The sequence below is a fragment of the Chionomys nivalis genome, chromosome 10, assembly GCF_950005125.1.
Source record: "Chionomys nivalis chromosome 10, mChiNiv1.1, whole genome shotgun sequence".
Classification (NCBI taxonomy): Eukaryota; Metazoa; Chordata; class Mammalia; order Rodentia; family Cricetidae; genus Chionomys; species Chionomys nivalis.
The window spans coordinates 41,246,893-41,262,186 of NC_080095.1; the positions used below are offsets into that span (position 1 = coordinate 41,246,893).

General features: G+C 42.2%; 1 protein-coding gene across 1 annotated transcript in view; it reads right to left on the bottom strand.

Annotated features, from left to right (window-relative positions):
* The window catches only part of Psen1 (presenilin 1), a 54,214-nt gene extending 45,582 nt beyond the window's left edge, over window positions 1-8,632 (bottom strand). The window contains exon 1 of the mRNA XM_057782456.1: window positions 8,511-8,632. The gene's annotated coding sequence lies outside the window, so the exon portion shown is untranslated. The remainder of the gene's footprint in view (window positions 1-8,510) is intronic.
* Between the last annotated feature and the right edge of the window lie 6,662 nt (window positions 8,633-15,294).

The following is a 15,294-nucleotide window of genomic DNA, read 5'->3' on the forward strand; positions in this document are numbered from 1 at the left end:
TCACTGCAGGCTCTCTTTTATGTTCATCTGTCTCCTTCCTTCCATGCAAAATTTAAACAGAAAGTAAAAACATCTAATTAGTTATTCACTTTATCCACTCATTTACGATCAAACCAAATAGCTGGGTGTGGTAACACAATACTTTAATTCCAGCACTCAGGAAGCAAATCTCTGAGTTTGATGCCAGCCTAGCCTATATAATGAGACCCTGTCTCGAAAAAAAAAAAGGGGGGGGGGGGATGTACCACGAAGAAGTCAACTATCTCAACCAAGGTCTCATCTGGTAAACAAAGGCATCCAAACCCACATATAGCACACTGTCCTTGCCTAAGGCTTTACAGCAATTCAGACTAGGTTATATTAAACTCATTTTTCTGTTTAGTTTTTTGAGACGAGGTCTCACTATATAGCTCTGGCTGTCTTGAAATTTGATCTGCATACCAGGCTGCCCTCCGCCAGCCTCTGCCCCAGAGTGATGGGATTAAAGGCATGCACCACTGCCTCAAGGCTTGTGAAACTCATTTTTACCACTAGCAAAACTACTGCTCACAAGTAAACAAGATCCCTAACATCAGCAACTGCTTTCAGTATAAAGTGAAACCCGAGATATTTAAAGTATTTTCCACAGACAAGACTAGCATTTATTTTTATAAAGGACTGCCATTTTTACTTGTTTCTTTAATACTTATACAGTCTGTTTAACCATTAGAAGAAGCCATACTGGAGCTCTCGCAGACAAATCTTTTAAGAACCATCAGTAATAACACAGCCACTACTTCTGCATATTCCCAATGCTATTTTCAAAGTTCTTTTCATAATCATATTCCATTTGATTCTTTAAAAGTCCCCATGGGGAGCTGGAGAGACAGCTCAGTGGTTAAAAGCCCTGGCTGTTCTTCCAGAGGACCCAAGTTCAATTCCCAGCACCCACATGGCAGCTCACAACTGTCTGTAATTCTAGTTCCCGGGGCCTGACACCTTCACACAGACATACATGCAGGCAAAACACCAATGCGCATAAAATAAAAATAAATAAATGGGGTAGGAAAGTTCCCTGAGGGCACGGAGTTGGCACGGTGGTTAAGGGGCACAGGCTGCTGCTCTTGCAGGGGACCCAGGTTTCTTTCCCTGCTCCCATACAGTGGTTCAAAACCATTCATCACTCCTGCTTCCGGATAGCTGATGCCTTCTTTTGACCTCCACAGGCACCAGGCACACAGATGTGCACATATTTATACACAGGCAAAACACTTATACATATAAATCTATAAAAATTTCTGAAAATAATAAAAATTCTCATGAAGGGACAGTTCTCTCTTTAATCCTCCACCCTCCACTCCTATTCCAGGGAGCTCTTCCTCTCCCTTTCAAAAAACCTTCCTTGCCTGCCCTTCCAAAAAAAACAAAAACAAAAGACAAAAATTGGGCCCAAGACTCTGTATTTACATGTTCCACACAACAAGCACCTCAGTCTATGGCAAAGGGATCTGCCTGTGCAGGGTTAAGGAGCAAATGAGTAACACCACCAATCCAGAGCCCAGGGCTCTTCTGGTCACCTAGAGAAATCACAGGCCTCCCCCGAAGCTCTGAAGATCACAGGGCATAAGAAGAGCATCCCTGATAGAACTGTCTTCAGAAGGAGCCCAGAAGCAGAAGCAGGCCATGTCACAGCAGGGGAGCAGACACACACTGCTGCTACAAAGAAAGGGGTAGGCCAAAACCGAGTTGATTTTGATCCAGAACAGCTGAATAGAGTGATGGAAAAGGTCAATGACCCCAAGGTTCAGGCAGCATGGCAGAAGGTACTTGCAAATCTGATAACCTTCTCGGCTGAGAGATGTGAACACCAAAAGCCAGTAGCTGGGAAGGGACCTGCACTGCAAGGGAGGAGAAGGGATGTCGATCTTGGTGCTTTCCACTCTGGACACTGCTGAGAGCAGACACACTGAAGCTCTTCACTGCCATCTACTTCCTTTCTATCAAACACTGTGGGGTCAAAGCGCCGAAATCAAAGGGCCAAAAGTAAAAGAGCAAAACCCCTCACTACCAATCAGATCCTACGTATGGAGCCTGTGCTGCTGACCTAATTATCAGAGTGCCTTACCTGACACGGCCAGCCTGCAAGGACTTTTTAGTACATTTTCGAATAAATTTTGAGTACAGAAGTACTCAAAGTGGATCCCATACGAATGGCTCAGGAGGTAAGGCCAGGTAATCAGTCTTTTGACTACTATAAAAAGATCCCGTTCCCGTTCATGGACCGTCCCCCCATAGTTCTGGCCACAGTGTATTTTCTTTCTTTCTTTCTTTCTTTCTTTCTTTCTTTTTTTTTTTTTTGGTTTTTCGAGACAGGGTTTCTCTGTGGATTTGCACAGTGTATTTTCTTTACTAGACCTTCACATCAATTCTGATCTAGCAAATACTTTACCCTCTGCTTTGGGCTTGTTCCTAGCACAACTCAGGCAGTCAGACAAAGGAAAATGCGATCATTGTTCTGACAAGCAACTACAATTTCTATTAGATAAAGACACTAAGTGGGACGCAGATCTGCTTCCTAGTATGTGCAGACCCTGCGGCATCCCTAGTACTAGGGAAAACAAGGCAGATATACAAAGGGGAAAAGAGTCCTAGAACTATGAATAAACTCGGAGCTCAGACATGTTCCGCAGAAATGTCTATGCAGGGTATGGGGAGATGGTTCAGGGTGAGAGTGCTTGCTGAGGGATGGCAGGACCCACTTCAGTACTGGGTGGGTGGGTCTGGCAGCTCAGCTCTAATCCCAGCACACAGGAGGCAAAGACTGGACATTCCCAAAGCAAGCTCCCTAGCCAAACTAGCTATATCAGTGAGCTCTGGGTTTGATCAAGACTATGTCTCAGAGAATAAGGTGGAAAGTGATCTAGAAAAGGTCCAGAAATCAGTCTTGGGCATACAACAAAATATGCATACATCCACATACCACATGAGGAAAAAAATAAAGTCTATCCAACTAGAAACTTGTATAAACTAAAACTTCAAACACATCTCAGGAGCAATGTTTCAAGTTTCAGAATAGGTTCCTAAGAGAAAATCCCACTCAAGGAAGCAGCCACAGGGCTAGAGAGGTAGTGTGTTCCTAGAGTACTTGCCTAGCACAAACCAATTCCTGGGTTCAGTCTCCATACACATAAGCCAGATATGGGTTTGAACATTTCTAATTCCAATACTTAGAAGAATGCAGGCAGGAGAATCAGAAGTTCAGGAGTCAGGGAAATGCCATATAGCTGCCCAAGGAGAAAAATGCTGGAACGTTACTGTTCTAGTCACAGCCTCGTGATGATACAAAGATTAATAGAAATGGGTTAATTTAAGATGTAAGAGCTAGCAAAAAAATACACCTGAGCCACAGGCCAAAGAGTGTTGTAATTAATATAGTTTCTGTGTGATTATTTAGGTCTGGGTGGCCGGGAAACAAAGGTGCAGTATCCGCATACATCTTGCCATGGCCTAAAGTGAGGGTCTTATTTCTTAATTGGGGAGGGAGGGTTCAGTCTACACACACACACATAATCTAAGCAAAAGCTTAATTATCAATGTATATACTCTAAAGAGAGACCCAAGTGGGCTACAAGAAAATGCACAAGGAGCAGAACGTGAGTGGGTTCTGAGCTACAGATTTTAAAGACTTTATGATGAATATTTGAGGTGGATGGCATATTCAAGGTAAGGTGGCCTTTTTAACCTCATAAAGTGATATCTGATCCCAAGGGGACAAGAATTATCAAGAGCAATCTTTTTGTTGTTATTACCACATATCTACCTCCTTTTTGAGACTGATGGACGTCCCATGAGCCCAAGGCTGGCTGTTAAAAAAAAATTAAAGCTTTCTCACAAAAGTTGGGGCCAGAGTCTCACAACTGACCAACAGGCTGCACAAATGGGCACTTTGGCTGTTCCCCCTCCCCCCATACACACTTTCCCCACAATATCTTCTACTTGTCATTTTGACAGCTGCTCCTTGATAGGCAGCCCAAATGCTGACTCCAGTTTTGATTTGTTTATTTTGGTTGGTGGGAAGCAAATAAGTGTTCCACCACTGAGCCATACCTTGGCTCTCCCCTTGGTTGGTTGCTTGTCTGGGACAGGGTTTCACTATGTAGCCTGCCACCTGGCCTATACTCAGCTATGTGGATCAGGCTGACCTCAAACTCCTGGGTGCTGGGATTAAGGCATACCCTGTCATTTACATATTTATTTAAAGAGGGTCTTGCTCAAAATGCTTGACCTTGAGGTCCTCTTGCTTCCAACTCCCATGTGCTAGGATTACAAGTGCTTCCTATCAAACCTGGTTCTACTTGAGCTTCTGAAGGCTCACACTCTATAATAAATGTAACCAAACCCTAAACTGTATTCTATAACTGAAATAAAAATCCCTTCATTTAGGAATAGCCAAGACAGACTCTTAATTTTTAAGGTACAGAGAGCAAATCATTTCCCCCACCATCCAAGAGATCTGAAAGTGACAGAACTAAAAAGAGCAAGGGTAGTGATGCATCCTGTTGAGTGTGTGTTTTTCCCCCTTCCCATCCCACTCCACCTCTGTGAACCATCTGTGGTAGATAAAATTATTATTCAGTAAATATTCTCTCTTCCCCCAGTATCCCCAAGAGAAGAATGGTTAGCCTTCATGTCTTCTGGTTCAGGATTCTTGGATTCAACCAACTAAAGACTGAAAATATGTAGCATGTAGTTTTCTTTGCTCTTCCTTAACCAACACAGTTTAACAATTATTTGTGTTATTAGATATTCTAATGGGGAAATGATTTAAAGTATACAAGAGGATTTATGTGTATAGATTATAAGTAATAAATATATTTTTGTTCAGATTTTTTTCTTCAGTTCTAGGGATCCAGTGTAGGTCTCTGTACATGACTACATTCTCGCCCCAAACACTATACCATTTTATATAAGGACTGAACTGGAGCATCCTTAAATTTTGGAATCCAGTGGTCCTGGAACCAATGTCTCTTTGGCCTCATGATGGGTGAAGTTCATTATCTACCTTCTAAGCCTCTAGGTGAAATCCTATGTGCCTTTGTCAATATGATCTTAGTTGATTGACACTGGCAGATATGTGAGCTACGCTTGTGCAGTTGGCCCTGCTCTTTTATACATTCAACATTGCCTTGAGACACTAGCATGGATTGGTACTCCTTGCCCTCCCCACCTAGGCCCCATAAGAAGATGCTCAAATCAAAAAAGCTTCCCCACACTTCCACCTTGAAGCAGAGCCTTGAGTGAGATCTATGTGCTCTAGGCTGTTAGCTCTGAAGGAGGGCTGCTATGGACACTTCCTGCTGCAGCTTGTTTCAAAAGTGGTAATGTTGGCTGGCTCAGAAGATGCAATGAAGATGAGCTAAAATCAGCTGAGGATTTCTTAGTCAAACCTTTAGGATTAAACGTATTAGAATATAGATGTTTTCTGGATTTTGTAAAGGCAATGTGATACAAATATATGCTTGATAGTACTTCCAAGAGCCTTGGAATCACAGAAGTCAAATCTAGGTCTACAGTGAAACAAACCAACAGTCTCAAAGTGTATAAGACAGTTATAGAATCTGGGCAGATGGCTCAGTGGGTAAAAGCACTTACTGTGAAAATAAGAGGACTGGGGCTCAAATTCCTAGCACCACAGAGAAGCCAGGCAAAGCTATTGTGCCTGTAATCCCAGCACTGGGGGTAGAGACGAGGATCCCAGGAGATTGATGGCCAGCCCTTTAGCTGAAATACCTTCAGGTGCAGTAAAGAAACCCTGGCTTACAAAATAAGGTACAGGGCTGATGAGCACTTGCTGCATATATCTGAATACCTTAATTCCATGCTCAGAACCCACATAATGTAAACAAGAATGACTCCTTTGTATCACAGCACTAGGATCCCCATTATGGATACACACACATATTAAGTTTTCAAAAACTAAAGCTGGATGTGGGGAATCATTCCTTTAGTTCCAGCAGATCTGGAACTTGTAAGCTTGAGGCCAGCCTGGTCTAGATAGTGAGTTCCAGGATACCCAGAGCTATATAGAATGACCCTTGTTCAAAAAAACAAAACAAAACAATTAAGTTTAAAAAGGGGGGGGGCTATGGAGATGGCGCAGGAAGTAAAGGTACTTGCCCCACAAGCCTAGAGACTTGTGTTCAATCCCCAGTAATAACTTAAAGATGGGGCTGGAGAGATGGCTCAGTGGTTAAGAGCATTGCCTGCTCTTCCAAAGGTCCTGAGTTCAATTCCCGGCAACCACATGGTGGCTCACAACCATCTGTAATGAGGTCTGGTGCCCTCTTCTGGCCTGCAGACATACACACAGACAGAATATTGTATGCATAATAAATAAATATTTAAAAAAAAATAACTTAAAGATGGAAGAACTCATTTCAAACTTCTGCACATACACCATGCCACCACCATCACCACCACCACCATCCCCCAACCCTGCATACAAAAACATAATAAAATATAATGGTTTTTTTAAAAAAAATACGGTGCTAAGTAATAGAGAAAAACATCCAATGTCCTTCTCTGGCCTCTGCATTTGCAAGCATGGGTGCATGCACCCACATATATAGACAAAGACTCTGTAGCTTTGCATATAAAGTACACGTGTGCACACATACACACACCCACACAATGAGTCTACACAGTTTTCTCACACACACTGGACTATATGTTCTATCTACCTACACAGCCTATAAATAGACTACAGACTCTAATTAAGTTCAGATCACATAGGACCAATCTCATCTCATTCACTCACTGTCTCTCTCTCATCAAGGCTGGCCTTGATTTTCTTGCTCAGCCTTCCAACTAACTGGGACTCCAAACGCACGCCATCATACCTGGCAACTAGAAACACTCTTTCCCCCAATGTTATTTTAATATTCTTATTTTCTATTCTTTTAAATTTTAATAACTCTGTAATGAAGTTATGATTATTGTGAGTCACTGTCTCAACCTTCTGTGGAAATGGATAGAATACAACTAATATTTCATTAAAAATGATTATTTACATCTAATTAGCTTGTAAGCTTCTGATATTTATCATTGCCTAAATTCTGCTTTTACTCAACTTAAACCAGGAACTGGGCAAGGCATTATGAAAACCAAACAAGAATTCTTCCAGCATCAAAGAGGAACTCGGTTTCTTTTACACAACAAAACATTGTGACATGTGCCTGGGATACTTTAGAAATCAGATATTGGTTTTTTATTTTCAGTTAAGATCTAGCAGAGAAGACAAGTTCATCTTTACAATGATTACATGCTAAAATAAAACTGCTAGCTATACTGGTTATCAAATCATTAAAACGAATTTCACCTGTTTCCTGTAACCTTTACAAACATGTCTGTTGGCACACTTGAAACTACTATCTATGGTTCACCTTCCTCTTTCAACGGCACAATGCTACTCCGATTTTCAGATACTTCTACAACACCAGGCCTTTCATTCCAAGTCGCTGACAAAGCTTTCTCAACCTCAAGCCTCCCTGCCTTCTGGCTTCTGTGACACTGCACTATTGTGGCTCTACACTCATCCTCAGCTGCCTCCTTACCCTCCTTCCACCTGGCTCTTTGTGAGTTCCTGTCACCCAGTTAGCTACTCAAACATCAAGCAGCAAATCTACCTAAGTGACCCATACCTACAGTTCTAACCTCAGGCCATCGTCACCCGCTGACACTTCAAAAGCGGTATTTTCAAACCACTTCCTAACTTCCTCATTTCTCTCTCATTCTTGAACTCAATCTCAAACTTTGGCTGAGCCGATCGCTTGTCCTGCTAACGTTTCTCCCGTATACATTCCCGTTACTGTAACTCTCATCTCTCCTAATTACATAAAAGTCACCTAAATTCTCTTATGCACTCCAGTCTCACTACCAGACAGATGTGCCTGTAGCAACCTCTGTCCACCGCAGTGTCACATCTGAAAACGTGAAAAGGAAGAAAAGGAAGCACTAAAGACGCCTACAAGAGTCGGGCATGCACATGCACCTTAACAGCTCTGATGAAGGAACAAGCGCCGGCAATACGACTCTCTCCCTGGCAATGGAGACACTAAGAAGTTAGCCCTGAATGCCACTCACTTCTGGACTAGGATACACTGGAGACACGAGACGGGGAGTCTCACCAGTTGCTCAAGCCGACCCAGCCTAGGGCGCTTCCTCTATCTCCTGCTCCACTCCCGTACAGCCGGCCACCCCCGACGGCAGCCACCTGCTCCGGGACGCCCGGGAAAGCCAGCACTTCCGGACCAACGCTCGGAAGGGGTCACTCTTAGCCTGGCCGGGCCCCGACAAACCGGCCGACCTCGTTTCCCATGCGGGGTTCCTCGGTCTCCGCCCGGCCGAACCCCGCCCCTCATCCTCGAGGACGCCCGCTGCGCGGCCCACAGAGGCTCAGGCCCCGGCCCTCGGCAAGAACGAGCGATCGCAGCTGACAGATACCGTCCGTCCGGCATAACCCGGAAACTCACCTTCTCTCTCCGCGCCCAGGCGGCCGGCTCGCACCGGAGGTTTCGGTCTCTGCTGCCGCTGTTTTGTTTCCGACGAGAACTCTCGGCCCGCAGAGCAGGTCGTCCTAGGCCCCGCCCTAAAGGCCTCGTCAGGGTCGTCATTTCCGGCCTCCACGACGTTGGCTCTAAGCACCGACAGTGAACGGGACTTCCGGTGGCGCGCGCAGACTATGAGGGCTGGGGCTGCAGCTGTCTTGGCTCATTTGAAGCTAGGATGCTGTGGGTCTAAGTAAGATGCTGGGCGATCTGAGGCAGCTGTAGTGCTTAAGACTGATCTAGTGTTCTTCCATGCTAAAAGCGAAGACATTTTCCCCTTGTTTTTTGGTTGGATTCTGAGATTCATGTGTTCCTTGCGGTATCAAACACCCTGTACACAAATACGGCCTTGAAAACCTATTTTGGGCCTGGCGGTGGTGGCCCGGGCCTTTAATCCCAGCACTCGGATATCTGTGAGTTCCAGGACAACCTGCTACAAGAGCTAGTTCCAGGACAGGCACCAAAAACTAGAGAATCCCAGTCTCGAAAATCCCCCCCCCAAAAAAAAACCTCTTCTGTATACACCGTATGCGTTTGCACATCATCCTCCGTTTTGTGATAACATTTAAAACCGAACACTTCCCATTTCTTCACATTTATTTGTACAGTTGCTCAAAATGGATATAATTAATTGTTCGTGCTCTCAATAAACTAAAGCGATTGGTGGGTAAAAGGAATCTGAGAAACTACCCTAACATTCTAGGCTCCAACTCTGAAAAGGTCTTCCAAGATGCAAGCATCTGGAGAGCAGAAAATGTTTCCTACTTTGATTTTGCATCCGTAAGATTTTATGTAATTGTAAAGACGATTGTTAAGTTATGTTTGTCATCCAACTCAGGAGTTGAGGGTAGGTCAGTAAGCTGAGGTCAAACTGGCTTTTTAACAAATCACAGGGTAGGGGCTGGAGAGATGGCTCAGTGGTTAAGAGCATTGCCTGCTCTTCCAAAGGTCCTGAGTTCAATTCCCGGCAACCACATGGTGGCTCACAACCATCTGTAAAGAGGTCTGGTGCCCTCTTCTGGCCTGCAGACACGCACACAGACAGAATATTATATACATAATAAATAAATATTTAAAAAAAAAATCACAGGGTAAACTGGGCTACACAGGGTCTAATTATTTTATTTCCCAGATGCCTCGTTCTAATACCAGAGCAACCATCTCCATTTTCTCCCAACACTCTCAACCCTGCTTCAATACAGAATTCATTCAATATTTTCATGCGTAAAATTTTCATATTTATCTTTCACACCAGCAGAATGGCAGCTGGGAGGAGACATACCATACACACTTCATACCATAAATTTCTTACCCTTAGTCTTTCCCCCAATAAAGTACATTTATATGGGAGGAATACAGAAAATAGTGAAGACCACACAGCAAGCACAATACAAGCGCTAAACAAAGACAGGCTAAAATGCGTTCATTATCCTAACTGCAACCTTTGGTAGAGCCAACCTCAACATAACATTTTGTTCATGGAGAATTGGTATATAAAAATAAAGAAAAAATTATAGTTCATCCATGTTATAAAACTCGCATGAGTTATGTGTAAAGCCCAGTGTGGTGGTACACACTGTCAATCCCAGGAGGGCAGAGGCAGTTGAGTTTGAGAAACCAGGTCTACACAGAAAAGAGAAACCTTGTCTGGGGGTTGGGGAAAAGGTGCCAGCGGCAGGCGGAGAAGACACACAAACTGGACTACAGATTCTTTTCCTGTTTTCTATATTCCTCTTTCTAGGAATATGAACACCCATGATTCATTACCCAAGAGATGGTGCGAAGACAGACATTAGGGGAGCACAAAGGTGATTAAACATTGACACCTGTGAATACCAGGTGGACTGCAAATGTTTAGAGAGGCAAGATAAGCTATCATATCCCAATCATGCTGCCACAAGGCATCAGTGGAAATACTGAGAATTACACACACTTCCAACAGGATGAATGAGACATCTGGAAGGTACATAGTAAATAATTTCTTAGAATTACTAATGAAAAGGAGATGGAACCTAAGTTAATTCTTTTGTGTTTTGTTCTTGAAACTAAGAGAAGAAAATGAAATGACCTGGTTTGTGTGGAACATGCCTTGGGAACTGATGCAGTATTGAAGACTTCAAGGTGAGCCTGTCTTAACAAAATTATTACCAAGAAAGAAAATTACTTGAACAAGGCTCAAGAAACTGTAGGGATGGCCAGAAAAAAGGTCTTCTAGGTAACTCACACGGAGTTATTACAACAGGCAGGACTTAAAGTTTGCTACATTCATGAACTAGAGAACTAGAAATTCAAGAAACAATGTCCAATACTTTTTCTAACAAGTCTTTGATAGGGTTGAGGGTTATTTGCTGCAAGAAATCATTCAATATTTTTCAGTGAACCGTAACATTGAGTCTAGAAACACTGAAAGCTAACCTAAGAATTATCAGCACCAAGAATACTCAGTCTCTGCAATAGGGCATTTCTTTACCCCAGTATTCAGAACGTGGCAACAGGACAGTGTTATGAACAACAAAATGCGGTGAGAAAATCCAATAGTGACTACCTAGTGAAGAGAGAAGCCTGAACCTGAAAGTGCTACTTAATCAGGGCCTCGTCAATGAGAAGGCCAGGTATATTACCAATGAGTCCAAGATACACAATTAACAGCTGCATATGATCATTATTTGCTTTTGCTCACATACATTAACACTACCATAGTTCCTATAGAAATATTGAATTGCCTTTCAATCAAAAGTTTGCCCATACTTTAGATTCTTGCCTAGAAATAAACTCATCCGAAAGAAAGTTTAGTATGTTTTCTCACTAATTACTTCAATCTCTGTAACTGAATGCATCTATCAACACTAGAATACTAAAGGTGGAAACGGAACCCTCAGCTGTTGGACTCACAGTTTTCCTTATGTTAGCAAACAGGAATGGAATATTGTTTGACTTCGTTTCTTGGTAAATTGAGGACAAAATGGATTACACAAAAGGGCCTAGGCCAAATCTAGATAACAACAGGGAGAGACAGAGAAGAGGATGCAGAAGAGGGACTTCAATAAAAATCAATCCCAATTAAAAAGTACACACTTAAAGTCAGGCAGTGGTGGGGCCTGTTTAATCCCAGCACTCAAGAAACAGAGAAGTTCAAGGTCAGCCTGGTCTACAGAGTTTGAAGACAGCTGTTACACAGAGAAATCCTGTCTCGGAAAACAAAAAGTACACACTTAAAATGGAGTAGGTTTGTGTGTGTGGTGATGTAGGCCTTTAATCCCAGCAGAGGCAAGAGGATCTGTGAGTTTAAGGTCACCATGATCAACATAAACTCTGCTTTACAAAAAGTTTGGCTACTACACAATTTAACTCATGAGAATATAAAGGTCGTCGATCCAACTAGTAAGTACGTAGCATTTTTTCACTCGTTTTTATAATTATTTTTTTCTATGGATATTTACAACTATTCCTAATTTGGTTGCTTCAAGACACACTTAGAGCCGGGCGGTGGTGGCGCACGCCTTTAATCCCAGCACTTGGGAGGCAGAGGTAGGCGGATCTCTGTGAGTTCGAGACCAGCCTGGTCTACAAGAGCTAGTTCCATAGCCACAGAGAAACCCTGTCTCGAAAAACCAAAAAAAAAAAAAAAAAAAGACACACTTAGACAGTGGTGCATGACTTTAATCCCAGCATTTGGAAGGCAGAAACAGAGGCAAGCAAATCGCTAGGGCAAGCCTTATCAGTCAGGCTATACAGAGAAATCCTGTCTCGAAAACTAAAACTTAAGATCAAAAACCAACCAACTGAACAGACTCAAAAGAGGGAGCTAGGCAGTGATGCGTGCCTTCAATCCCAGCACCAGGGTTCAAGGCTAGTCTAGTCTACAGAGAAAGTGCGTTCCACGGCAACCCAGAGAAATACTGTCTCAAAAATCAAATTAAAAACAACTTAAGTAGGGCCAGACATCTATAGTGAGCTCCAGGCTAGGCAAGGTGAGTGAGAACCTGTCTCAAAAATAAAAGCACAAAAATTTGAAAAAAAAAAGGCACATTCTGAAATATAAAGATATTAAAATTGTATGTGGTAAATAAAAAGCTGAACTATAACCAGAAAAATCCATAGCCATTCTGAAATCACAGATATTGATACCAAAAGTTTGATGAAAACAAGTCTCACAAACATTGGAGGCCTATTTATATGTATTTGCTAATTTATTTTCTTCATGGTAGAGGTACACACACACAATACTTGTTTGGACTCAAGACTTATTTTTCTTCTTTTTCTTTTTGGTTTGTTTTTTTTTTTGTTTTTTTTTTTTGTTTTTTGAGACAGGGTTTCTATGTGGTTTTGGAGAAGACTTATTTTTCTTATCTTTATTTTATTTACTTATTTATTTTGTTTTCTCAGGACCGGGTTTCACTATAGCTATGGAACTAGCTGTTGTAGACAAGGCTGACCTTGAACTCACAGAGATCTGCTAGGATTAAAGATGTGCTCCACCACCGCCAGGCAAAACTGATTTTTCTGTATCTTACAGGTATTACGGTTAGATTATCTGAAACTTTACTGTGAAGAAAACACCAACATTTGCTATTACATAGTTTATAGGGGAAAAAAATTATAAAGCTCAAATATCAAACTTTTAATAGAACATCCTCAGGGTCTGGTGGGGACACTGACCTAGGCCACTATTCTGGAGGGTTAATGTTCACAAATAGAACATATTGTATATAGCTAACTACTGTTCTCAAGCATCACCATATTTGCACACTTGTAGCCTAGCCCTTTGGATTGCAATGGAAGCCTGGGAAACTCAAAGACAGCCTGAGCCGGACAGTGGTGGCGCACACTTTTAATCCCAGCACTCGGGAGGCAGAGGCAGGCGGATCTCTGGGAGTTCGAGGCCAGCCTGGTCTACAAGAGCTAGTTCCAGGACAGGCACCAAAGCTACAGAGAAACCCTGTCTCGAGGAAAAAAAAAAAAAAAAGACAGCCTGAATTGGATTGGAAAATTGTCCAGTCTCAATAAAATAAAATGGCCATTTTCTTTAAAATCTATTTTGAACAACAACAAAAAAAATGTTGCCACTGTATAGTTTGTCAAGATAAAATGATATGCAGGCATCTGAAAAATCTTATTCAACTTAATGTAACTCATGGATCAGTTGGTACTAATATCATCTGGTAATTATAAATGTTAGGTATTGCCCATAGTGGTGAAACACACCTTTAATCCCAGCACTCAGGGAAGAGACAGACAGATTTCTGCAGTTTGAGACCAGCTTGGTCTACAGAGACAGTTCCAGAACAGCGAGGGCTGTTACTCAAAGAAACTCTGTCGTGGGGGGTGGGTGGGGGGGAAAGGCATCTTTTTAAGGTATTATCCACCCTACTAAAGCACATAGGCATTTTAACAAGACAAATAAAAAGACCCACTCAAAAGTGAGAAAAAAATGTATCAAACATTTTAACTACTCTTTTTCAAAATATACTTAAATTTTATTCTGTGGTCAAATGAGGGAAAAGCATTTTAGTTTTAAGACTTCATGTGTTGGGCTGGAGAGATGGCTCAGTGGTTAAGAGCATTGCCTGCTATTCCAGAGGTCCTGAGTTCAATCCCCCAGCAACCACATGGTGGCTCACAACCATTTGTAATGATGTCTGGTGCCCTCTTCTGGCCTGTAGGCATATACACAGACAGGATATTGTATACATAATAAATATTTTAAAAAAGACTTCGTGTGGCCGGGCGGTGGTGGCGCACGCCTTTAATCCCAGCACTTGGGAGGCAGAGGCAGGCGGATCTCTGTGAGTTCGAGACCAGCCTGGTCTACAAGAGCTAGTTCCAGGACAGGCTCTAAAACCACAGAGAAACCCTGTCTTGAAAAACAAACAAACAAACAAAAAAAAGACTTCGTGTGTTTTATAACTTAAATGAGCAATACCAACCAATATAAAACCTAAAATGAGCCGGGCGGTGGTGGCGCACGCCTTTAATCCCAGCACTCGGGAGGCAGAGGCAGGCGGATCTCTGTGAGTTCGAGACCAGCCTGGTCTACAGAGCTAGTTCCAGGACAGGCTCCAAAGCCACAGAGAAACCCTGTCTCGAAAAAACCAAAAAAAAAAAAAAAAAAAAAAAAAAACAAAACTAAAATGAATGTACAAATCTATCATAAAAACTAAAAAGCTTTAATGGCAAAACCTGGTTTAAAGTATAAGCTTAATTTAACCATCTTTTCTGCCACCCACATGACCATCCCAGCTCTCCTGAAAAGTTCTATGATTTTTCAGGGAAATGCTATGCAGTATAAGGTATATACTCCTAAAAGCTTCCGGTAAACATCTCTAGTTTTTGCAGGAATCTGAGCCACTAGCAAGGTAAAGTCAATCTACTTGAATAAAACTTCATGGTATTATTAGCTTAAAAAACAAAACTAGCATGAGGTCAAAGCAAATGTTCAATGTGTTTAGAAGACAAACAAAATAAACGACTTAAAGAGGGTATTGAGCTAGTGGAGGGATAAATCTGAAAAATGGCTAATAAATAAATTTCTAACTGGAAGGGGCATTTTTCTGCAACTTTCCTTTAGAAAACAACACTATGTGGAGACATCCATGGATGACAGCCTCATCCAAAATAAGGTAAACAAGGTCTCTTTGATCTTCTGATACCATAAAAACTCATTCAAAAATTTAGTTATGGGTTGTTTTCTAGTATATGCACTACACAA